Here is a 13,251-nt window from a genome sequence, read left to right as displayed (position 1 = left end):
ATTCATAAAGCAAGATATGATCAGTCGCAAAATGGAAACAACAGTGAAAAATCAAATATTCTTTGTTTGCAACCGTATAGTATACCTCCCTGCTACGTCACTACAGGTTCATCGCCCCGAGTTAGATATTTGTCGTAGCCTTGTACCAGCTTTCCAATATCCTTGTCATAGAAGGCAGCCGCTTGAGTTTTCCGGCACTTCTCAATGCTGGTCTGCAGATCGCTGTCGGTGCCAAAATATTGTCTTCATAGCCAGCGGTTCACGTGAAGAGATATGAATATCAGAGGCAACCAACACAGGGCTGTATGGTGGGTGATCAAGTACTTCCTGTCGAAAACGCTGCAGGGACGTCGTCATTTCATGTGAAGTGTGCGGCAGAGAACTGTCCTGAAGTAAGAAATGCGTGAAGGTTACGTTATGTGGCGTCGCATGAAATCAGGCGAAGCCTCGCAGCTGGCACCCATACTTGGTAGAAGACGCAATTATTCTAGACATCATTGCGTGCTCACTGCGCACTCAGAACTGACGTGACGCAATCAGCTGGCATACCAGAGGTACCGCACAATACACCTATGCAAAGCTTCCTCAGATTGTCACTGTCGTTTCCATTTCACGACCTGTCGGACCTTACTTTCCCAGTAGCACAAAGGCGAAAGGCGAAAGGAAAAGATGATCAACCGGTACCTTCAAGAATTTGATTCGATCTATACAATTTCCCTTTGTCCAAGAATGTTCTGGTGTGGGCTACGTATGCTGATCAGGACGAGCTTATCCATAACACGATGTTTTAACATAAGCTGGCCGGGGTGACAGAGCGGTTCTAGGCGCTACATTCTGGAACCATGCGACCGCTACGGTCGCAGGTTCGAATCCTGCATCGGGCATGTTTGTGTGTGATGTCCTTAGGTTAGCTAGGTTTAAGTAGTTCTTAGTTCTAGGGGACTGATGACCTCAGAAGTTAACTCCCATAGTGCTCAGGGCCATTTGAACCATTTTTTTAACACACAATATAGCGCGCTGCTACTTCCCTTTCATCCCATTTTTCTCCAGGAGGACGCTATGCTAACAATATTACAAGTAAGTTCTGTTCTCAGGGCTATGTTTTATTTGACTAATGAAACTAGGCAGATGTTTGTAAAAACGATAAGGACATATCGCTTCATATTAATGTAATACTGCCGTCTTCTGAAGAAGATAGATTTATATCTATTGAAACCTAGGTAAAGATTACTTTATCCTTTGCAACTGGTCGGCTGCTCTTAATCTGATTAAGTGGTAGATTATTATATTATGCCTTCTGATACACAGCCAGGTACGGAACAAGTAAATCAAAAGTAAGGGACCCTTTCACATTCCAAGAATGTTATCCGATATTTGTTTTTGTTGAAGAATGGTGGAGTAATTTAGTTGTACATTTTTTTATGCTCAGCCTTTATGATTATCTGTTTCTTCAGTGACTATAAATATGTACTGCTCACTTTTGTAATGTAAAATCTTACGAACAGGACGATGTCCAATTATTTCTATGGGGATGATTATGTGTTCTCTTCCGCTTAGCTGTTCGGTGTATTGCATTATGAGATCAGGTTCTTTGGTATGTGGTATTTGCGCCCCACTTTGCAAAAGAAGAAGAAGGCACGCCACGAAGAAATTATCCGAAAGGGGACAGAAATACTAAATATGACGTACAAATACAAATAAACACATGATTACCACGTCTAAAAACTTGAATAATTTATTCGAGAGAGAGATCTTCAAAAATTCACTTAACACGTTGGTTATTCTCTGGCTCTTGTGAAAGCAGCTATAAGTCTTATTATTGAATGACAGAGCTGTTAGATGACCTACTGAGGGATATCGTGCCAAATTCTGACCAATTAGCGCGCTAGATCGTCGGAATCCCAAGACGGTAAGAGGGCCCTGCCCACAATGCTCCAAACTTTCTCAATTGGGGAGAAATCTGGCGATCTTATTGGCCAAGGCAGAGTTCGGCAAGCACGAAGACAAAAAGCGGGCATTATTTGCTGAAATGTAATCCCAGGATGGCTTCCGCGGAAGCGCGAATCGCAGCTTAGCATATCGTCGACGTAACGCTTTGTTGTAAGGGTCCCGCGGATGACAGCCGAAGGTTTCCTAGTATGATAGTAAGTGTCATCCGAGACCACCACTCGTTGTTGTCGGGCTATATGGCAGGCGACAATCAGGTTGGTATCTACAGCAAGCCGAGGCGTCTCCAGACACCTCTTCGCTGATCATCGGGGCTCAGTTCGAAGAGGGACTGATCACCGAAGATAATCCTACTCCAGGCAATGAAATTCCGGCCTCTATGACCAGTGAAGACGTCTCTAGAAACGTCCCCGACAGCGGCTGAACACCAACCCGCCTATCACCCGCTACACTGCCCAACTACCGGGACTGATGTCTGTGGCGCCTCAGGAGGACACCCAAGCCGAATGACTGCTTGTGTGAGGGCCAATGGTGGACCAACGTCTTTTGACTTGCGCAAACTCTGAAGTTCTTTCTCTTCAATAAGTCATCCAGTTTCTTCTGAAATTGTAATCATTTGTTTGTCTGTATGTATACATCAGATCTACTGATTTCCATCCTACACGGATAATTACTTTGTGGTGCGTCTTTTCTTTTTTTTTTTTTTTTTTTGCCATACAGACTCAGTATCAGCTAACAACCAGGTGCGATATCAGTCAGACGTAACTGAAAACCATTATATGCGTAGCAAGAATTAGCAAGTTTTATGCTATACAAATTATTTTCATACGTAAAAGAAACGCCAGAAAATCCTCTTAAGTGCCAATCTCTTCATCTCAAAGTAGCACTTACATCCTCAATGTCTTCATTTTTTTTTGTACGTACATTCAAGTCTTTGTCTTCCTGTACCTTTTTACCCTCTATATCTTCCTTTCGTCAATCCCAGTTGTCTTATCATCCTATCCGCTCTTTTAGTCAATGTTTTTAATACACTCCTACGCGCCGATTCTACGGGGAACTGTCTCATTACTTATTTTGTCAGCTGACTTATTTTCCCGCGTACTTCTGCAACATCACATCACAAATATCTTGAGTCTCTTCTACTTTTGTTTTCCCGCTTCCTCACAATGATATATTCCAGACGTAGGTTCTAAGAAATTTATTCTTCTACTGAACATCTCTGTTAGACACCATTTTGCAAATAATGCTTTCTTTGTTTTTGCTAGTCTGCTTCTTATATCCTCTTTGTTTCTTCCATCACACAATGTTTTGCTTCCATTGCAGCAAAATTCCTTCATTCCTTTCACATCGTTGTCCACAATTTTGATGTAATCACATTTGTATGACTCCATTCATCTTTCTTAGTTTATTATCACTTTACGGAGGATAGGCTAATGAAAACCGAACACCCGCCACAATGGCACACTGAAACAGTTCCATTCAAAAATAATCATCAAACGCATTATGTGTTTGTCCCACTGTTTCGTAGTTCTATTACGCGACCGGCCGGTGATGGGCCCACAACCGCACCCACTCTTGCATTTTCTCGTCCGACTGGAACATATGTCCACGCAATTCTTTCTTCAGGTCGCCACATATGTGACAGTCATATGATGCAATATATAGATTACATGGAGAATATTGTAGTGCTTCCCAAGCAAATCACTGAAGCGCAATCTCATGATTGGCAGTATGAGGGCGGGCGATATGGTGTAACAGTATACTTGCTCTGCTCGCCCAGTTCCTCGATGATGGAAGAGCATTAACTGAGCAACGCTGTGAAGACAGTTTACAGAAACTGAGACACGCCATAAAGACAAAACGCCCAGGAAGGCTGCCAGACGGAATCATCCTATTGTACGATAACTCCCGTAGTGATCACACGCACTATTAAGTACCATGTCCCGTATTTTGTAATGCTCAGGGGACGATCATAAATCGTGATGACTTCAGCTTAATTACTGATTTTCAATAAAACTGTGATTTCTCTTCGTCTCATAGCGTGATTCTTTCCGTTACATTCTATATTACACTGCAGAAATTCTCTCTGTGTATGGTTCATGTTCCATTGATACATCATGAGAAAGACACTTTCGTCGTTTTTCACAGCAAAACAGGCGCTTGTTGCAAAGTCGGACCGAAGACTGAAATTATCTTTAGAGACAGGTTTTCATTTTCGTTCAGTTAATTCGAACATCCGGACGTGATGTGGTGGTCAGTGCCCGAGAGAATAACCTGAAATAAGAAGCGTGTGATTACCTTCCACACTGCGACGCTCTTCGACTCAAATTATTCCAGTCTGCTTTGTGTACAAATTATAGATAATCATTCATTTCCTTTATTTTATCCGTGCTGCCTTCAGAATTCTGAAGTGTATTTCAATCGACGTTATCAGTAACATACGGTGGGTAAGTTCTGCGTTCTGACGTCAGATAAGCCAATCGGGCACGACCGATTGCCATGTCAGCCTCTGCCAATGACTTCATTGAGTGTGCTGTAGAGGGGCATGTGGTGAAAGCACCGTTCTCTCGGGCAGGGACATCAAATCCCAGTCACCCGCTTAGCAGTCACCCGCGATGACCACTCAGCAGCAGATGCGAACAATATTATCAATAGCCTTATCTACATTTTAAATACCGTACGACCCGCCCTATTTCACCTCCGCCGAAAGCTGTATTTGCATATTTCAAAACTCCTCAGACATTCTCCTGTATACCTTGCGGGACTAGCGTACATTCCACTGCAGGGTAGAAATTCATTCTGGGAACAATTCCCTAGGCTGTGATTAAGTCATCCCACCGCAGTAGCCATTCATCCGGGAGCTCTTATGTAAACAGGAGAATGTCTGTGAAATTTGGGAGGTAGCAGAGACAGTTTTTGGCGGAAGTATGACTGACAATTCTCCCGCAAAAGGCAGAAGTTCGTGATTCGAGTCCTCCTCCTTCACATAGTTTCCTGCCAGGCTTTTTCACGTGAGTGTACACTCCTCTGCAAAGTACTTTATGGATCACAGTAATTCTGAGGGTGTATAGTCCAGTCCAGTTGCTTAGTTACGACCTAGTTCTAGTCTTACACAATCACAACTCCCATCTCATCTTCATCGACTTACCCTTCCCTTTCGGTAATACTGTTTGTAAGTTTCTTTCTTTTGTAAATCCTATCTATATATTCCGTGTACCTCTATGGCACCTTTTCTTTCCTTAGCACTGACTTGCAAGTTCAACCGTGTTTCTTTTCTGCTACGGTTTCCTTAACTTTTCAGTGCGTGACAAATATCGACGCCATAATTTCCGAGCTGCTATAGTTGCATCGATTACATTCAATTTCTCCTGTATCATCCAAGGATTTCTGTTGAAGCTTCACTGTTTCATCTGTCAAAGCTACCTTATCGTCTTCTATTGTATTTCTTCTCCTTATTTCAGTAAGTGGTTGCTCAGTGCTCCCTCCGAATCAGTCAACAACCTCTAGTTATTTTAAATCATCTAGGTCTTAAATAAGGTACGGAGCAAGGGTTTAGTTTAGGAAGACTATCGTTTCTTATTTTCATTTTCCCTCCCCTCCTCTTCCCTCCCCAAAAAATATAATTTGGTGTCACCTCTAACCTTATCGATCAGCATCTGCTTAGGGTTTAATGATAAAAGCCGTAAAGCATAATAAATGTTATGATTTAATAATAACTAGATCAGATTAATATATGGTTTTAGAACAACTTACAAGAATAATAATGTACACGTTGTAAAATCGAGTTCTGCTCTAACCATTACTTGAATTTCAGTTAACACTAGAATTGTGTAAAGAGGTCTGCATATTATGTCTGTGCGAGCGTGTGGTTAGGGGAATGCTGTTCCTCCTAGTCGTTCCCACTGACGGTCAGGCAAGTGAGTGCTCATTTTTTTCGTCAGTGGAGGCCTTCTCCCTTTCTATCTTGCCTTACTCCATACCTACGGTTCCCCGCCTCTGCCAGGTGGTTACAATTAAGGGTCAGATATTCATGGAGGTCCAGTGTGGGTTGTAATTACCGTATGACAGATAAACTTGATAGCTATGCTAATGCGTTAATGCGGAACCAATTTATGCTAGAAAAGCAGTTAGTTACATCTGTGACCACCAGTTGCAAATATGGTGAAATCCGCAAATACGGTGAGTTTGTTGTGGCACCTATAAGAGAGAGGCGTCCTAACTCGGAGGAACTTACTAACGACGTTGCTGTTGCTGTAAATGGCCACGCAGCACAGGCCTCGAGTAGTGCTAGCTCTCGTGCCGTGTGACTAGTAATGCGCATCCCTACTTAACTGTACGGAAAGTTTTGCATTCTGCGTTACACTAGTACACGTATAAAATCCAGACAGTGCATCAACTGAAACTGCAAGATTCGCAGCAAAGTTATGGATTTGGCTCTTTGTTTTTAGCATGGATCAAAGTTGATGATATGTGGCTGAGCAATATTCTGCCGTTATAACCACCAACAAATAGGCCAACAGCTGTAGTTTCATCTCTGATTTATGCCAGGGACAACCGCTTTCGGCATTTCATTATGCCATCATCAGGTCCAATGAACAATATAGTAACAGAGATGAAACACCTTAGCAGAATAAAATTGTGGGTAGCCAACTTCATACGAATCATACGTTACTATACATAATTACACTAAGGAGCTTATAACTAAATGTAACAGTCTGGCGCAAGAGGAGGAGACGAGGAGATTAGTTTTTAATGTCCCATCGACAACGAGGTCATTTTAGACGGAGCACAAGCTCGGATAAGCGAAATATGGTGAAGGAAATCAGCCGTGCCCTTTCAGGGGAACCATCACGGCATTTGTCCGAAACGATTTAGGGATGGCCGGACGCGGGTTTGAACCGTCGTCCTCTCGAAGGCGAGTTACTTACTGAAAGAAATAAGATAAGATATGAATAAAATGAAACTATCATCCTAATATCAGGACCAATGAAAGTAGCGAATCTCAGAAAGGAACTGCGTGAGTAACCATTACGGCTGAGCAGTTGATCTTCTGAACAGCATCCCATAAGAGCAGACTAGTGTGTCTTTAACTTCCGTTACTCGTACTTAAGGTACTTGGGCTATGCACTGCAGTTTAAAAAGAACAGCTCGATGTAGTATAGTGGAGCCGCTCTGTTTTCATCCCCTGCAACTAATTCACTGCAAATACGAGGGCTATCGACAAAGTACATTACGTTTTCGTTTGTGTATGTTAGGGGCGGGGCTAGCGCGGCCGTCTTGGTGTCATGGCATTCCGCCGCTCAGTCGGCATCTTGCCGTGCTAATGAGAGGTTCGTGCTGTACTCTGTTGGGTTACTGTGACAGTTTGAAATGTCAGCGTTAATTGAAAATGCCGCGAAGTGTGAAGTGCGTGCTTTAATAAGGTTTCTGACTGCAAAAAAACTGTACACCGATAGAAATCTATCGGCAGCTTTGTGAAATGTAAGGGGACAACATAATCACTGAAGGTGGAGTGCGTCAATGGGTCATAAAATTTATAAATGGCCGAACTAACGTTCACGACGAAGAGCGAAGTGGAAGACCCAGCATAGTGACTGCCGAACTTGTCGAAAAAGTCGATGCCGCGGTCAGTGAAAACCGTAATTTCCCAATAACGGAACTCTCTATGAGTTTTCCACAAATTTCATGAGGTTTGTTGCACGAAATCATTACCGAAAACCTTGGTTACCACAAGTTTTGTGCAAGATGGATACCAAAAATCTTGACAGAGATTCACAAAAATCAGCGAATGGCTGCAGCGTTAACGTTTTTGGACGCTTACGAGAAAGATGGCGACTCATTACTCGATCACATCGTTACTGGTGACGAAACATGGGTTAACCATGTGACTGCGAGACAAAATTTCAGTCAATGCAGTGGGGGCATACAAATTCCCCCCAAAAACCCAAGAAATGCATGCAGACGATGTCGGCAAAGAAGGTGATGGCGACTGTCTTTTGTGGTAGAAAAGGTGTGATTTTTGTGGATTTCCTGGAAAGAGGCACTACAATAAACTCTCAAAGGTATTGCCAAACTCTGCACAACCTCAGAAGAGCAATACAAAACAAGCGCAGGGGAAAGTTGAGCTCAAAGATCTTGCTGATTCACGGCAACGCCCGAGCCCACACGGCAAATGCCACTCGTTAAGTTCTCGAATCTTTTAAGTGGGAGTTGTTTCCTCATCCGCCGTACAGTCCCGACCTGGCACCGAGTGACTTCCACTTATTCCCAGTAATGAAGAGGTGGTTGGCTATGCAGCGTTTTGATGTCGACGCACAGCTTCAAGAAGAGGTAGCCACGTGGTTAAAGGCGCAGGCGGCCGAATTTTACGACGAAGGAATTTCCAAGGTCGTCCATCGCTACGATAAGTGCCTTAATTTAAATGGCAACTATTTAGAAAAGTAGTATTTAAGTGTGGCTTTCATTCTGTATATAATAAAAAAAATTTCCAATACTTTATTTATTTTTAATTCCAAAACGTAATGTACTTTGTGGATAGCCCTCGTAATAACCTGTATTTGTGTTCCTGAAGTCAAATGGGCAGCACAATGGCTTGAATTACTAGTTAATGTAATAAACAGAAAGACAAAATAAGTTAAATGAATAATTTAATAACAAAAGTTTTATTCTAACAGCTGTAACATATGTAGACAACATAGAACTATGTTGATTAATGTTCTACATCTACATCTACATCTACATCTACATCTACATGACTACTCTGCAATTCACACCTAAGTGCCTGGCAGAGGGTTCGTCGAACCACAATCATACTATCTCTCTACCATTCCACTCCCGAACAGCGCGCGGGAAAAACGAACGCCTAAACCTTTCTGTTCGAGCTCTGATTTCTCTTGTTTTATTTTGATGATCATTCCCACCTATGTAGGTTGGTCTCAACAAAATATTTTCGCATTCGGAAGAGAAAGTTGGCGACTGAAATTTCGTAAATAGATCTCGCTGCGACGAAAAACGTCTTTGCTGTAATGACTTCCATCCCAATTCGCGTATCATATCTGCAACACTCTCTTCCCTACTACGTGATAATACAAAACGAGCTGGCCCTTTTTGCACCCTTTCGATGTCCTCCGTCAATCGCACATAGTAAGGATCCCACACCACGCAGCAATATTCTAACAGAGGACGAACGAGTGTAGTGTAAGCTGTCTCTTTAGTGGACTTGTTGCATCCTCTAAGTATCCTGCCAATGAAACGCAACCTTTGGCTCGCCTTCCCCACAATATTATCTATGTGGTCTTTCCAATTGAAGTTGTTCATAATTTTAACACCCAGGTACTTAGTTGAATTGACAGCCTTGAGAATTGTACTATTTATCGAGTAATCGAATTCCAACGGATTTCTTTTGGAACTCATGTGGATCACCTCACACTTTTCGTTATTTAGCGTCAACTGCCACCTGCCACATCATACAGCAATCTTTTCTAAATCGCTTTACAACTAATACTCGTCTTCGGATGACTTTACTAGACGGTAAATTACAGCATCATCTGCGAACAACCTAAGAGAACTGCTCAGATTGTCACCCAGATCATTTATATAGATCAGGAACAGCAGAGGTCCCAGGACGCTTCCCTGGGGAACACCTGATATCACTTCAGTTTTACTCGATGATTTGCCGTCTATTACTACGAACTGCGACCTTCCTGACAGGAAATCACGAATCCAGTCGCACAACTGCGACGATACCCCATAGGCCCGCAGATTGATTAGAAGTCGCTTGTGAGGAACGGTGTCGAAAGCTTTCCGGAAATCTAGAAATACGGAATCAACTTGAGATCCCCTGTCGATAGCAGCCATTACTTCGTGCGAATAAATTCATAAATAATAATAAATTCATAATAATAAATATTTAAGAAAGATCATCTTAAATAAACGAGAAGTGGTCTTACAGTATTCTGTTAAAATTCAGACAGAAAATACTCTTATGAAATGTACTAAAGCGATGTTGCTAGAAAAATCGCCAAAGAAAGAAGTTATTGAAGATACGTTAAAAATAAGTCAATTTCGTAATCACGATACACGAAATACTCCCCAGCTCAAAACAGTTCACGTTCAACAAAATGAATCACAAATTAACACACGCTATTCAGAGAATAGTAACTCATACTCTGTTTATCCAAAGTTCCGTGATACAAGTGGAATAAGTTAGACTTGTATTCTGGAGTACATTCAGACCTGTCGAAAAATAAAATTCCTTTACAAGTGAAGGTATGGCAGCGACCATTAACTGCCCAGAATATGTGACCGAATGGCACGCGTTACCTCAGTCAAGTTTTCCTTCTTCAGTGTACCAAATCGCTTCCTAGAGCTCTTCATTCGAAAAATCCAGTCTCCAATTGACTCCCTCAGTGTTCTACTACAGTTTGCTTTTTTCGTTGACTGAATGCCGCATCCACCAAACATACATCGTTCTGAAGATCTATAGACATGATATGGTTCAACACGACCACTTTCCCACGCTAAGCTAAAGTATTCCGACAATATTTAAATATAAGAAATGTTATCAGTTTACAAACACACTCAGGTCATTCAAATAACTACAAATGAAGGATTGTTCATAAATAAATAAGCTAGTTTTCTTGTGCCAGTGTACTCACATTAAGTGACGACAAACTGTGATTAAATATTACTTAAACAATTATTTATGCCTTATTTACAGCATTTCTTTCGGTTCTCTTTTCAATTGGGGTCTCTGCTAACACAATCGACTGACCACTTTAAAATTAGCATAGCTTTTAACAGGATTTGCAACCAATGTTTAAACAAATGTTACAGGGCAAATAGGTAACTTCATTAAATAACTGCAGACCTATGACCAAATATGAGGTATTCATGGAGTATTCACTAGATGTATAAATGTGATGAATAAGATGTTCTGGCAAACATTTACATAGTAAAATAAATACAGATGCGTAGCTTTCAGGAATGACAGGTATAGTGCAATGATATCATCAGTGATACAGTTTGCTGAAAGCGCATGAAGCAATTAAAAGTTGTTAATTCAGAGTTTCGTTATGTACATGTTTATTCAATGTGAAATATTAACTTCTGTAGTTTTAAAATAAGTGAAATACTATTGTGTCATCGGATGCACCTCATTTATCTGAGATCGCCGGAGTATTCAAGGTTGCGTTATTGTATAACTGTGATTTATTGAAGTTCAGAAAGCTGTAACTTAGCCATCTTTAAGACAGTCTGCCACTCCACCATTTCTTGGAAAATTGGCTGTCCTCCTAAGCGATTTTCCACAGCCAAAACTCCCCCATGCTGGGATTAACCCGCACCCTGTCCTTTGCTGAGGCGTCTGGCTCGCCAGATGCGTTCGTAGTGGTCCGCTCTGAGCCCCGTGACAACTAGCATTCAGCTGTACATCAAATACACCTTATCTCGTAGCAATTCTGGACGGCTGAATGGCTCACCTGCAAGCTCATTGCTTTACACATATCCACTTAATGTGGCAGAATAGCTCGCTAACTTGCCGTATTAAATCGCACCAAAAAATGACATATTTATGTCACGAATAAATACTCAGATAACATAATAAATAGAATACCGTACTTACATGTCAGAACAATAGTATAAGTATGATGTTGATGTTGTATGAAACATATCATAATACCTTACCAGCACAGATTTACAAAATCTATCTCAAATTATTAAAAGTATAGCATATTAATTGCGTTCCCAAATAAACACATTACTCTCATGTAATTTTCGAGGTATTTCGATCTTTTCAAAAGATTTTAGTTCTTTTCCCCTCGTTTGAGAGCACCCTTCTCTTTTACCAGCACTTGTCTTTCACAGACACATCACACGATCCGTGTTTTTGTTCGAAATTTACACTGTTCGCAGTCCAACCCTCTCTGTCGAAATACATGACGACATTGTGCACTTAGTGCACCATAACATGCGCGAATCCACAGTCACCGTCAATGCTGAAGGACTGTAGCTGTACAAATATGACCGTGATTTAGTTGTTATAATAAGACTTCCCGAAACCCCACAGATCAGGCAAAAAACATCCTCCCCGCTGGAATCAATACGTTTACAAACAGGGTAGCAAACGAAAACTGAGTAGTAGCATAGGTAAAACACTTGATTCAGCTCGACATTTGAAACACTGCCGGCCGCGGTGGCTGTGCGGTTCTGGCGCTGCAGTCCGGAGCCGCAAGGCTGCTACGGTCGCAGGTTCGAATCCTGCCTCGGGCATGGGTGTGTGTGATGTCCTTAGGTTACTTAGGTTTAAGTAGTTCTAAGTTCTAGGGGACTTATGACCTAAGTTGTTGAGTCCCATAGTGCTCAGAGCCATTTGAACCATTTGAAACACTCTGTTCATGTTACCCCAAGAAAACAGTTCTTTCGTGTATAAATGCGCATACTTCGATGGCCAGAGTCAGTCGCCATAAAAGTTTTCTGGGTATGGTACTGCGTCATACTGTATAAAACTACTGCTAGAGAAAAACTAACGTTTCGGCCACGGTTGCAGCGGCCTTCCTCTGGGTCTATTGGTGCGTTCCACCTATGCCGTGTCTCTTATATTTTGGTATTACTGCTCACTGCGCATGCCATTAGGTCATAATTTTAAAAAGATAGTTCGTTTCTTTGGTCATTTAAGTAAGAAGGAGACAGTACTTTATTTTAATAGGTTACTGCGGTGGAGGGAAGGCGTAACGTCTATTGGCTCTCGTGATATGTGCCACGATTAGTGGTCACCGGCGAATGAGAAGTTGCCGAGCGGTGGCAGTTACTCAGCGGAAGAGCTCGTGTTCTTGTTCACAGTGCGGTCTTTTGGGCTCTGATTGCTGGCAGCCAAGATGGGGCAAGCCTGAGCCCATCCTCTCTGTTCATGTTCTTAAGGTGTTTAAGTATTTCGATAGCCTCACTGATTTTAAGTTTCGTCGTATCCGGCTGCTTGGCCAACAAACAGGCTTCGCTGAATTTTATTTCTTTTCCACAGCCTTGCTGATCTGCCACTGCAGATTTGTTGTGTTGCCCTAGACGAACATAGCGCTTGTGTTTCCGAATGGGCGTTGCTATTGACTTGTCAGTCTCGCCGATGTAAGCCTCTCCACATTCGCATTCGACCTTGTAGACGCCTGCAGTGTGTAATGCATCCATGTCCTTAGTGTAGCCTAGAACGTCCGGGATGCTGAAACCACTATAGAAGACAGGTTGCACCTCAACCCGGCGAAGGTGTTTGCCTGTTCAGTCAGTAACATTTTTCACATAAGATAAGCGCACCGC

This window comes from Schistocerca serialis, chromosome 5 (genome assembly GCF_023864345.2).
Source record: "Schistocerca serialis cubense isolate TAMUIC-IGC-003099 chromosome 5, iqSchSeri2.2, whole genome shotgun sequence".
NCBI classification, from domain to species: domain Eukaryota; kingdom Metazoa; phylum Arthropoda; class Insecta; order Orthoptera; family Acrididae; genus Schistocerca; species Schistocerca serialis.
This window is presented reverse-complemented; position numbering follows the sequence as displayed.